The sequence below is a fragment of the Acartia tonsa genome, chromosome 11 (assembly GCF_053477335.1).
Source record: "Acartia tonsa isolate MP-2025a chromosome 11, ASM5347733v1, whole genome shotgun sequence".
NCBI lineage: Eukaryota > Metazoa > Arthropoda > Copepoda > Calanoida > Acartiidae > Acartia > Acartia tonsa.
The window spans coordinates 15,714,328-15,727,658 of NC_137270.1; the positions used below are offsets into that span (position 1 = coordinate 15,714,328).

The 13,331-nt window shown below is 30.9% G+C and overlaps 1 non-coding gene across 1 annotated transcript; it reads left to right on the forward strand.

Moving 5' to 3' along the window:
- The first annotated feature begins 6,856 nt into the window (after positions 1 to 6,856).
- TRNAE-CUC (transfer RNA glutamic acid (anticodon CUC)) lies at positions 6,857 to 6,928 on the forward strand. The gene has a single exon. It is a non-coding gene; the product is annotated as a tRNA-Glu (tRNA).
- The last annotated feature ends 6,403 nt before the right edge of the window (positions 6,929 to 13,331 follow it).

Below are 13,331 nucleotides of genomic sequence, written 5' to 3' on the forward strand. Positions count from 1 at the left end.
AATAAAAAGCAAAAAAGTGAATTCACCTTCTTTACAAATTACTTTTTATTTATAAATATTTTTTTGCATTGCTTCACAACCTGGTCCTCGAAACAGCCGCACCCTTTAATCACACTACTATGATTAAGGCGCAGTGCTCTCACCTCCTGTTACAGTCCAAGTCTGATTCAGTGAAACACTAATATCTGTCTGATTAGAAATACTATCCAATGAAATGACTAATTATATTCAAACCAATTCACTAGACAATAGATTACTAAACAGTAGATATATAATTTACCTAAAAACCCTATTCCGAAAATAATGTGCTATCGGTAGTTTTAGGATTGTACATCAACGATCATACGTTTATTGGGAATCAAACTATTAAGTTAGTGGTAATATATGAAACCCAAATAAATATTTTAGGCCAAGATCTATAGAATAAGCTGGTTACTTTATCTCCGAAGAAATATCCACTAAAGTGGGCACCTGCTAACCATCATGCGACGCCTTTAGGTGGTAGTCTACTGTGTTATCTTAAAGTCTTGGCGTAAAATAAATGAAAATCCCTAATATTTTATGCTAAGATCTATCGAATAAGCTGGTTACTTTATCTCCAAAGAAATATCCACTAAGGTGGGCACCTGCTAACCATCATGCGACGCCTTTAGGTGGTAGTCTACTGTGTTATCTCAAAATCTAGCACAAAATAATAAAGAAATAAATTCCTTACAACCTCAGAATAAGCTGGTTACTTTATCTCCGAAGAAATATCCACTAAAGTGGGCACCTGCTAACCATCATGCGACGCCTTTAGGTGGTAGTCTACTGTGTTATCTTCTGGTTACGGAATTATACTACTAGAGAAATAAAATCGTCAAAACCTCAGATCCATCATGCGATCCCTTAGAATGGGTTCTACTGTGTAATCTTAAGGTCTGAGCAAATTTTACTCCTTGTGAACTAATTTCAATGACTATTTACCAATACTCGCCCATAAGGGCTTGAACCCTATTACTTCCCTCCTACACCTAATACATAACAAAGTTTTTAATATTTCAGATTTTTATTTTTAAGGGAACGGAATAATTTTAATTAACAAAATCTATTTTATTTTAGGTATGTTTTGGCCAAAGATCTCAAAGAAAAGTTTACTCAAGTTAAATTCTGTCAAAGATTATAACCCGACTTAACCCTTAAGACTTTTGACTGGTGATAAAGAGTGTAGTATCACAACTGAGATATTGAGCCCAAATGGGCTGCTTTTTATAGGCCTTACTTCCTACTAACCAGGCGGAGCCTGCTATCCAGGCAGAGCCTGCTAGCCAGGCAGATTCTACTATCTAGGCAGAATATCACCAAAGGATCTCCCTTCCCCTTTTCTTTGAGACATTTGAAAAATAATCGAGTGTTGTTACAATGTGACTAATTAGCAAATTAAAGATTATAAAGTGATCACATATAATTACTACATAGTAAAACGAAGGTATAGAATTAGTGATTTCAAAGATTCCTTTGTTTAGGAAATTTTAGCCAATATCTGTTCTTATGTTTTTTAAGAACTATTAAACTTATATGAGATCCTAAACTGAGGCTTTTTGAAACCAGGAATCCTATAATAATGTTATTGTTAAACTAGAAAAGTATTTGAATATTATTTTGATTATTTTTGTTGTTTTGTGGGAATTATTATAAAAAGAGTTAAGTTTTGATTCAAAGACTAAATGCATAAAGACAAAAAGGGAAGGATATTATGTTGATTTGTTCATATAAGTGGGTAAAATTATTGTTAATCACCTCCTTATGACATGGGGGAGGGCATATTTTTTCATGTGTTAACTCGTGGAAAACTTCTTATTGGGGCCTTCAGCCTATTGAATTCAAACTTAACCAGATGTTTCTAGAGATTTGCTTATGAAAAAAGGGTAACATTTTGATCAGATATAATTTCAATATATAGGGGAAGGTAAAATATTAGGCTTGTGTTACTGGTAGAAAAGTTATAGGCATATGATTGTTGATAATTTTAAACATAACTGGATTTATCTGGATTATTTATTTTCTAGATGTTTCTTTGTAAATTTTGAAGAATAATATAGAAGTTAAATCCGGATCTACTTTTCTCCCCTGCAAGGCTACTCTACAATTTTCTGTATGTCGTAAAATGACTAAGGGGGTAAAATGTTGATCCATGCTCCCTCCTCAAAAAGAGAAGTCCTGCATTGCCATTTTCATGAGGTTAAATGAAAGATGATCGCAGTTGACTTGGTTTTCAAGGATGTATAAATTTGAAATATTTTTTTATGAAATTTTGGAATTTTTTTGTTATTTTTTCACAGACGTACTTATTACTATTTTACGGTAAATATTCATAATGGTTTTCTAAAATATACTTTATTTTCTTGAGGGCCTATAAAACTTATACCAAAACACGTAATGTCGTATTTGTAAGAGAAAGCAATGGATGCCGCGTTAAATTTTAACTACGCCATTTTGCGTGTGCCTTACTGTTTTAGTCTTAATATGGTAGCTACAAGCTGAAAAATTTTATAATTTTGAAAAGGGAAAAATAGTGTTAATAATGCTTTTTAGGCTGAAAAATTGGTGAAAAAATGATAAAGAAATATCGTTTATTGTAGAGGCTTTTAATTTTTGAGTGATAAATATTAATTTTTCCCTAAAATTTTGTGTAAAGTTCTTTTTATAGCCTTCGTGAATATATTACCACATATATAAGTTATTATAATTTGTTTTAGATTGATTTTACTATTATTTTGCCGACCTGATGTTGAACGAAGTTGCTATGGAGAGGGTGTACTCGGTTTTGGCCGAGTACAACCTCACATTGCAACAGTTCAATGCACTCAACTTATACGCCAGTGGTAAGCTGGTGGATATGTTGGGTGCAGGGTCGATGTCGAAGGAGGAGGCGGCAGCACAGTTAAAGGTAATTCATTTTTTATCGTTATTAATTATTTTTGTACATTGTTACACTATATTACATTATTTATATCTTTTTATTTTTCAAAAACAGCTTTTAAGATCATAACTAGGTAGCTTTTTTGAAAAGATAAAATGATAGTTAATTTACAAATATTTACAAATTATTTGGTCATTTTGTCACTGATTAGTTTAAAAGTTCATTTTCTTAGGGTTTTTTAATCTTATGTTACATATTTTAGGTATATAATATTTAGTCTTCCTTTCACTTGTCATTGAATAAATGTTTTATAGACTAAATTTTATATGTATTTTTAAAAGTTATTTATTACTTTTCCATATAATTGCAATCATTCCTGAATTATAACCTGGATATAATTATTTTTTCTATGATTGAATTTATGGGTATTTAATAATTTTAGTTTTTAACTTTTATGATTAAAATTTTAAGAAAAAATGACTTTATTATTTCTATTTTTCAGATTGTGTTACATCAGTTGGCCCAGTCAGGTTTTGACTGGGTCAGTACTGGTGATCCGAATCGGGGGCCTCTGGTGGCAGCTATTTTGGGCCTCTGCAGCTTGATTCTATCTGCATTATTAATTAAATTTGGTGAGTATCAATTACTTTAATAACTCGTTAGTATGACCTTTCTTACTAAACCCCGAACAAAAATATTATGCAAATCTGAATTTTCAAAATAGCAGCTTTAGTATTCATTTAGGATGATTTTACAATAAATATGAAATGTAGATGCCTCTTTTGGTTACAAAATTCCACTGTTATTTTTTGATTAATCAGCACCAATAAAGCACAAGATCTCAAAAACAGCATTTGGGGGTAATACTGGTGAACAAATATATTATGCAAATCCAAAACAAAGCAATAAAAAAAAGGTTTTTTGGCACTTTTCTCCTCTTTTAAAGATTGATTATAATAAAATAATATTTTTTTAAGGGATTTATGCATTAATTATTATGAAATATAGTATAAGGTAGAAATTAATGATTTTTCTAAATAAGAAATGATTGAAAAAAATAAATTCGATCCCTATCACTTTAGAGGACAGCTGCTGACCCCCAGTCTTATGGATGAACCTAAATACATGTTAAAGATAAAAATTGCCCTGAAAATTATACAAAAATGTTTTTTTATGTGTTAAAAAAATTCATTTTAAAATCTTGATTTTGAGGATGATGACCTTTCAGATGCTCCTGTTGGTGGTGATGGTGAGCCAAATGTTATCTAAGTACATGCCCATTACAACAACTTGTCTATTAACCTATGTACCATTTTTTGTAGTCATAGCAGCCTCCAATGGAGCCTTCTGACAAGAAATATAACCATCTTCTAAAAACTACAGTATTCACCTTATGAATTGAAGTAAATAAAATTGCAATTCTTTTCTTTTTTAATAATGCTGGGTTGGAGGATGCTATAACTACAAAAATTGGATCATAGTTTAATATATAAGTTGTCATCATGGACTTGCACTTTGATAACATTTGGCTCACCATCACCACCAATAGGGGCATCTTAAAGGTCATCATCCTCAAAATCAAGATTTTAAAATAGATTTTTTCAACACACCAAAAAACATTTTTGTATAATTTTCAGGGTAATTTTTATCTTTAACATGTATTTAGGTTCATCCATAAGACTGGGGGTCAGCAGCTGTCAACTTAAGTGATAGGGATCGAATTTATTTTTTTCATACATTTATTATTTAGAAAAATCATTAATTTCTACCTTATACTATATTTCATAATAATTAATGCATAAATCCCTTGAAAAAATATTATTTTATCATAATCAATCTTTAAAAGAGGAGAAAAGTGCCAAAAAACCTTTTTTTTGTCGCTTTGTTTTGGATTTGCATAATATATTTGTTCACCAGTATTACCCCCAAATGCTGTTTTTGAGATCTTGTGTTTTATTGGTGCTGACTAATTAAAAAATAACAGTGAAATTTTGTAACCAAAAGAGGCATCTACATTTCATATTTATTGTAAAATCATCCTAAATGAATAATAAAGCTGCTATTTTGAAAATTCAGTATTGCATAATATGTTTGTTCGGGGTTTATTATTTTATTAATATATTATAAATTATAACCAATTGAGAAAATGCACTAATTTATTAACCTTTTTTTATTTATGCAATTTTTCCACTGGTTTACAGTAGATCAACAGTCACCAGACCGATAACATTGCCTATCAACAACCCTTTTTTGAAAAGAGCAGCTATTCATTGGGTTTTTTGATGTGCCGTTATGGGTTAGGTAACTTTTTTAATTATAGTATTACATGATTATAACCTTATATCTAAGTTATAGAGTAGTTTTTGCTTTTTTTAATTTTTAATTGTTTCTAATTGAGTGTTAGCATGGCTTATTTTTTAAAGATTTTTTGCTTTCAATTTTTGATGTAGGCTTTTTACTTTACACAAGATTTTGCTGCTAGGACTTATTTTATTTATCATATCATAAGAATATTTTTGTTTTAATTGGGGAAAGTCTGAATCTATATAATTAAGAATTTTACTTATTTTACTCATGATATTATTTAGTAAAATTCAATGTTTAAATGCATAAAACTTATTATTTTTATGAAAACTCAGTTTTATTAGATTTTTTATTGTTCCTGAAGTGTTGTTTTCTCATTGGTCAGACGTCTGGTGGTTTATGTGGTATTATAGTTGATTATTTGTCAAGGTCAGTTACTCGAAACTTATTTTTTTGTTTGGGTAGTTTTTTCCGTTTGATTTCGACTTTCGTTTCAGGATATTGATGGTAATTTAGTTGGTCCACGTTTACTAGCTTCATAAGTCTTTTTAAATTTTGGTGGTTCTTTCTGCTGCCAGGTAAGAAGTTAAGAGGTGTCATAGTGTCCTTTATTTTTGAAAACCATTCCATCAAAAACCGGGCATCTTTTTTAACTTCTTCTTCCAGGTATTCCCATATTTCAGGTACACTTTTCTTTGTATTTTTTCGCAGAAGAAATATTACCTCACTCATTTTTCTGTAATCTTTGTAGTTTCCTGTGAAGTTTTGTGTGACCATATTTCCTTTGCTGTTATAGTCAAGGTAGGGTATGTTGGTCATTCTTAGGTGTTTAAGTTGTTCTTCATAGGTTTCCTTGAACCATCTTTCTTCAGGACTGGGTTTATTTCTCCTTGCTCGCTGTTGAGGTTCAGTATTCTTTAATTTAGATGGTTTTATCAGGGTGTTTTGGTTAGTTTGTCCTATATTCTGTTGATGGTAGTTGTTGAGGTTCTGGTCGTCGTAACACGTGCTTTCCTCTGAGGAGGATCTGCTGTGTGTTTTAGTATTATCTACTTGAATGCTTGGTTGATGGCATTTATGTAGATTGGCAGATGATTCTTTTTGGAGTTGTGGTTGTATTAGCAGCAGTTTAGCAGTGTCTCGTCCGAGTAGTTTATCAGCTATGATTCTTCGAAAAAATCCTAAGTCTTGCAGATTGAAGTCCAGAGGATAATTTCTTAACACTGCCACAGCTGTGTGACACACAAAAAGGCCACAGTCTGTTAAATTAGGTTGTTGTGGGGCGTCTGTCACTATTTTAGTGGTGACAGGGCCTATTAAGATTTTTTCGAAGATCACAAAATCATGTAGTTTTTTGAGGAGGTTGGTTATGTAGTCTCGGTGTTCCTTTATATCCCATTGTAGCAGAGAATCATAATACTCAATCAAGTCACATGACTAATAAACAATCACAAAAGCCCAGTGGCTTCCTCTTAGATGTAGGGGTATAATAAGAACTTCTTTTCCCAATAAATATCTGGCTTTATCTTGGAGCATCTGGGATAATATTTCCTTTTCATATGTCTGTAACATATCTCCAAAATATGTGTCAAAAATTGAGAGACCTTCTATATATCCTAGCTCCTCCATTAAATATGCAAATATTATTTCTCCGTTATGGTCTAGTGGTTAGGATAGCTGGCTCTCACCCAGCAGGCCCGGGTTCGATTCCTGGTAACGGAACCAATTATTATGCTTCACAACCTGGTCCTCGAAACAGCCGCACCCTTTAATCACACTACTATGATTAAGGCGCAGTGCTCTCACCTCCTGTTACAGTCCAAGTCTGATTCAGTGAAACACTAATATCTGTCTGATTAGAAATACTATCCAATGAAATGACTAATTATATTCAAACCAATTCACTAGACAATAGATTACTAAACAGTAGATATATAATTTACCTAAAAACCCTATTCCAAAAATAATGTGCTATCGGTAGTTTTAGGATTGTACATCAACGATCATACGTTTATTGGGAATCAAACTATTAAGTTAGTGGTAATATATGAAACCCAAATAAATATTTTAGGCCAAGATCTATAGAATAAGCTGGTTACTTTATCTCCGAAGAAATATCCACTAAAGTGGGCACCTGCTAACCATCATGCGACGCCTTTAGGTGGTAGTCTACTGTGTTATCTTAAAGTCTTGGCGTAAAATAAATGAAAATCCCTAATATTTTATGCTAAGATCTATCGAATAAGCTGGTTACTTTATCTCCGAAGAAATATCCACTAAAGTGGGCACCTGCTAACCATCATGCGACGCCTTTAGGTGGTAGTCTACTGTGTTATCTCAAAATCTAGCACAAAATAATAAAGAAATAAATTCCTTACAACCTCAGAATAAGCTGGTTACTTTATCTCCGAAGAAATATCCACTAAAGTGGGCACCTGCTAACCATCATGCGACGCCTTTAGGTGGTAGTCTACTGTGTTATCTTCTGGTTACGGAATTATACAGCATGACCCTCGAAAAAGTATTTTTAAGCATCTGCAGCCTATATTTCTCAATAAAATATTAAAAGATTCATATGTACTTGTTCTCTATAATTTTCTACATCAAAGGATATCAAAATATTTTTTTTACATCAATTAACAGCCGAGATTTTTAAAGCCAAAGTTTGGAAAAAGTGCTTGAGAAACTGGATATTGCTAAATATTTTTTAGTTTTTTTATTAGTATATTACTTTTTATCAACCAGTTAAAAAACAAATAAGAAAGAAGAGCAAGTTTACAATTGATACATTTTTTATTGCATTAAAAAACGTTACTTTAACATATAAAAAACTACTTTTCAAATTTTACTGAATACATTTTTCTTATAACCATTTTCCCTCAAATCTTATAATATCTCCCACTTATTAATATGACCTTAAATAAACCCCTCCCCAATTTATGCTCATTACCGGAAGTATTAGCGCAACCTTTACCAATAAATTCACGCCCACTCATCAAATTAATCTAAGACACATAAAAATCATTTAAATTGTTAAATGTTCAATAAAAGTTTGTAGCTGTAACTTTTTGTTTTTTTTAACTTATTTTGATAAAAATAAAAAGTGTTTGATTTCTGTTTATGTAAACTTTCAATTTGCTACTATTTTTTATAGGATTTCTTTCTGTAAGGGTGTTTTTGCAATTTACACTAATCTAAAAATGCCTTTTAGAGCAAGTGAAAAAAGTGCTTTCAGCATGAAATAAATTTCTTGGAAACATCTTTATATAAGTTTTATAAAAAGTATTGAAATAATGAGGAAAACACGTCATTTCACTTTAAAATAACATTTTTCTTGAAAAGTTACATTTTCCTCAGCCACTTTTTCAAAACTTTGGCTCTAAAAATCTCAGCTGTTAATTGATGTAAAAAAAATATTTTCATATCTACTTATGTGGAAATCTACAGAGAACAAGGACATATACATTTTTTGATAATTCATTGAGAAATATGGGCTGCAGATGCTTAAAAATACTTTTTCGAGGGTCATGCTGTACTACTAGAAAAAACCTCAGATCCATCATGCGATCCCTTAGAATGGGTTCTACTGTGTAATCTTAAGGTCTGAGCAAATTTTACTCCTTGTGAACTAATTTCAATGACTATTTACCAATACTCGCCCATAAGGGCTTGAACCCTATTACTTCCCTCCTACACCTAATACATAAACAAAGTTTTTAATATTTCAGATTTTTATTTTTAAGGGAACGGAATAATTTTAATTAACAAAATCTATTTTATTTTAGGTATGTTTTGGCCAAAGATCTCAAAGAAAAGTTTACTCAAGTTAAATTCTGTCAAAGATTATAACCCGACTTAACCCTTAAGACTTTTGACTGGTGATAAAGAGTGTAGTATCACAACTGAGATATTGAGCCCAAATGGGCTGCTTTTTATAGGCCTGACTTCCTACTAACCAGGCGGAGCCTGCTATCCAGGCAGAGCCTGCTAGCCAGGCAGATTCTACTATCTAGGCAGAATATCACCAAAGGATCTCCCTTCCCCTTTTCTTTGAGACATTTGAAAAATAATCGAGTGTTGTTACAATGTGACTAATTAGCAAATTAAAGATTATAAAGTGATCACATATAATTACTACATAGTAAAACGAAGGTATAGAATTAGTGATTTCAAAGATTCCTTTGTTTAGGAAATTTTAGCCAATATCTGTTCTTATGTTTTTTAAGAACTATTAAACTTATATGAGATCCTAAACTGAGGCTTTTTGAAACCAGGAATCCTATAATAATGTTATTGTTAAACTAGAAAAGTATTTGAATATTATTTTGATTATTTTTGTTGTTTTGTGGGAATTATTATAAAAAGAGTTAAGTTTTGATTCAAAGACTAAATGCATAAAGACAAAAAGGGAAGGATATTATGTTGATTTGTTCATATAAGTGGGTAAAATTATTGTTAATCACCTCCTCATGACATGGGGGAGGGCATATTTTTTCATGTGTTAACTCGTGGAAAACTTCTTATTGGGGCCTTCAGCCTATTGAATTCAAACTTAACCAGATGTTTCTAGAGATTTGCTTATGAAAAAAGGGTAACATTTTGATCAGATATAATTTCAATATATAGGGGAAGGTAAAATATTAGGCTTGTGTTACTGGTAGAAAAGTTATAGGCATATGATTGTTGATAATTTTAAACATAACTGGATTTATCTGGATTATTTATTTTCTAGATGTTTCTTTGTAAATTTTGAAGAATAATATAGAAGTTAAATCCGGATCTACTTTTCTCCCCTGCAAGGCTACTCTACAATTTTCTGTATGTCGTAAAATGACTAAGGGGGTGAAATGTTGATCCAGCATATTATAAAGGACAATTTATTGCATTTTACAGACCTTTTTTTAACCAACTTTAAAAAGTAAAATACATCGCTGTTTATTTTTTTTGTTAGAAAACTATATTTAGGATAATTTTGGTTCAAAATAAACACACACACACACACCCTTCCCCCCTCCCCAAATCTTAATTTAATTAATTATTTTCATTAATTTTTAAAATACTATGAAAAATGAAATATGTATATGTATAAATCTATTTTTTTTGCATAACTTTTTCAGTGTCTCTCATCAACCACAAAGTATTAAATACATTCAAAATTGAAGAAATATCTAAGTAGGAGAAGCTAAATTATATAGAACATTTATTGCGTACCTAAACGGAAAAATAATAGAGAAGCTACGATATAACTTGAGTATCAAAAAACTTAAATTATTAAAAAAATAAGAGGTCTACAAAAAAAACGATTACATATCTAAATTCTATGAAAAATTTTACATCTACTACTTACTAAATGCACCGGCTAGCTATCTTAAATAAAAAACAAAAAAGTTAATACACCTTCTTTACAAAACTATACTCTCCATATTATCTTCATAATCTTTAAGTACTCGCGCGATAGATTGAAATAGTTAAATGATTATCACATATCATCCGATTTTGTTTATTTTACAAAGATGCCTACTAAAATTAATTTTATTTTCGAAACTGCAATTATTATAAAAAAATGTTTCTTTATCTTTATCATTATGTTATACAATTTCTGAATTTATAAGCAATACATGAATCGATATTTCATTACTTTGATGTTGTCCTTATTTTCATGTACTCGGATAAAGAAATAATCTCAGCTGGCTAGAATAACAATAACCCCCATACACCCCCTTTAATCTATCTCTCCCCTCTAATGGGATATATAAATGAACTGGCCAATAAATGAGGTTCATAATTTTATTAACATATTTTCTTTTTTTTAATATATCCACTTTTTCTATTATATTAAGTGGTAATATTAAGATTCTTATGGGCCAGGGAAGGTTTATAATTTTTTCTGTATCTTTTCCCTCTAAAAAAAAAATGACCCTCAAAATAGATTATTATCGTTTCCCTTAAGTATTCCTAGAGGTTTTAGGGGCGCAGCCACTAGTATCCTTTATCCATTAAAGAGATCACGAATTAGTTTTTTCAGAATTCATTATTATTTACCTTTCCCTATTTTTTAAGTAATTTTCGTAGAATAATTTCTTAATAGCTCCAAGAAGTTAGAAAAAAATTAGATTAAAATGCCAAGTTCAATTCAACACGAAGTTGATGTTAAAGTTTGAGAAACAATTAAACTATAAGAAAATAAGCTATTTCTTCGCTTGCAGATAAAAACAAAAAAATCAATACTTAGGAAATAATTTTGTAATAAACCTCTAATAATATTTGTCTACAAACTTTCTTTAAAATGTAATGAAAAAGTTTGGTTTATTTTATAAAATCATTAACCAAATTTCGGTATGTTTCAGTTGGTTTAAGACAATAGAAAAATTGTTTAAATCCCTAGAAATAATGATATTTAAGAATTGAATTGTTTAAATAGAATAAACAAATAATATTTGCCGGACATATCCAGCAAAAAATTTAGCAGTCCATAATATATACATAAAAATATTCATTTTCATTTCTTTACAAATCTTCTCAAATATGTCGAGTTTTGTTAATTACCCCACATTATACGCACACACACACTACGTACATTACTCACACACACACACACACACACACTCACTAAACTACCAAGGTAGTAGGTAGAGCTATGGAGAGAGCGATAGAGAGAGAGAGAGAGAGAGAGAGAGAGAGAGAGAGAGAGAGAGAGAGAGAGAGAGAAAGAGGAGAGATGGAGAGATAGATAGATAGATAGATAGTTTTGTTGTATACCTCCCACATACGCACACACACACTACGTACACACACACTACGTACATTACTCACACACACACACACGACACACTCACTGAGCTACTAAGGTAGGTGGTAGAGTTATGGAGAGAGCGATCGAGAGAGAGAGAGAGAGAAAGAGAGAGAAAGAGAGAGAGAGAGAGAGAGAGAGAGAGAGAGAGAGAGAGAGAGAGAGAGAGAGAGAGAGAGAGAGAGAGAGAGAGAGAGAGAGAGAGAGAGAGAGAGAGAGAGAGGAAATCCCGTGACAGTAAAATAGATTTTAAATTTCGAACCATTGGCTATTTTTATTTTTTTTCATTTTTTATCATTAAAATAATTGTCATGTATGTTACTTTTAAATGACATTTTAAAAAAACACACAATGTTTTACCTACTGTAAATCCAATTCTCTATAAAACACTGCCATTGTTCGTATTTAATGCATTTATTATTCAGTTTTGATAAAAATGATACGTACGGTATTGAACTGTTCACAAAATTTGAAAATTCTTTTTCATCTAATTAGATATTTGTGATTTTTTTAAGTCAATATTTTTAAAGATTTATCTTCAATTGTCAGTTATCTACCTATTTATATAACGTTATTTGCAAATTCACAGCCACTTTAACTAATTACTTATTAAAACAGGTTTTAAAAGTATGTACTTAATAGTTATACCTACGAAATTTAGCAACCAATAATTTATTATAATTGTGATATTAAGACCTAAATTTTTGTTCAAAATTTCTTTTCACCTTTGGTCTAGGGGTTAGTGTGGCAGTCTTGTGTTGGAAAGGTTTTGGTTCAATTCCACCAAGAATTGAATGTGATTAGAGTTTTTATTCTGCTATGGACAATAGACAATTATTTGGTGTTTCCTCTCATTTATAGCTATTTTCCTCTCAAGTTGAAAAAAATTTAATGGGTGGATATAATGTGTAAAAAAGATTAGAGGAGATTTGTTCTAAGTAAACTTACTTTATTTGTATTATTATTAACTAAATTTTTATATAAAATTGCTTTACACCCATAGACTAGGGGTTGTGCACCATCTTGTGTTAGAAAGGTTTACGGTTCAATTTTACTAAGAATTATATTTGATTATTTTTAAAACCTTGTATAAAGTATGGAGAGTTATTTTGTCTGTAGATTAAGAATTGGATAACTACTGAACTAATTGAATGCTCTTTTTAAATTGCCTTTTCCAAGTTTTTTAATTTTTTTAAAAACTAAAATTAAAACTGGTGGGTGCTCAACCAACCCCCCCCCCTTCTTTTCCCACCAAAAATTAATAAAAGTCACCCTTCATCCTCCCAATTTTTTTTTCTTCTGGGATTCGAACCCGGATGATAGATGGTTCAAAGC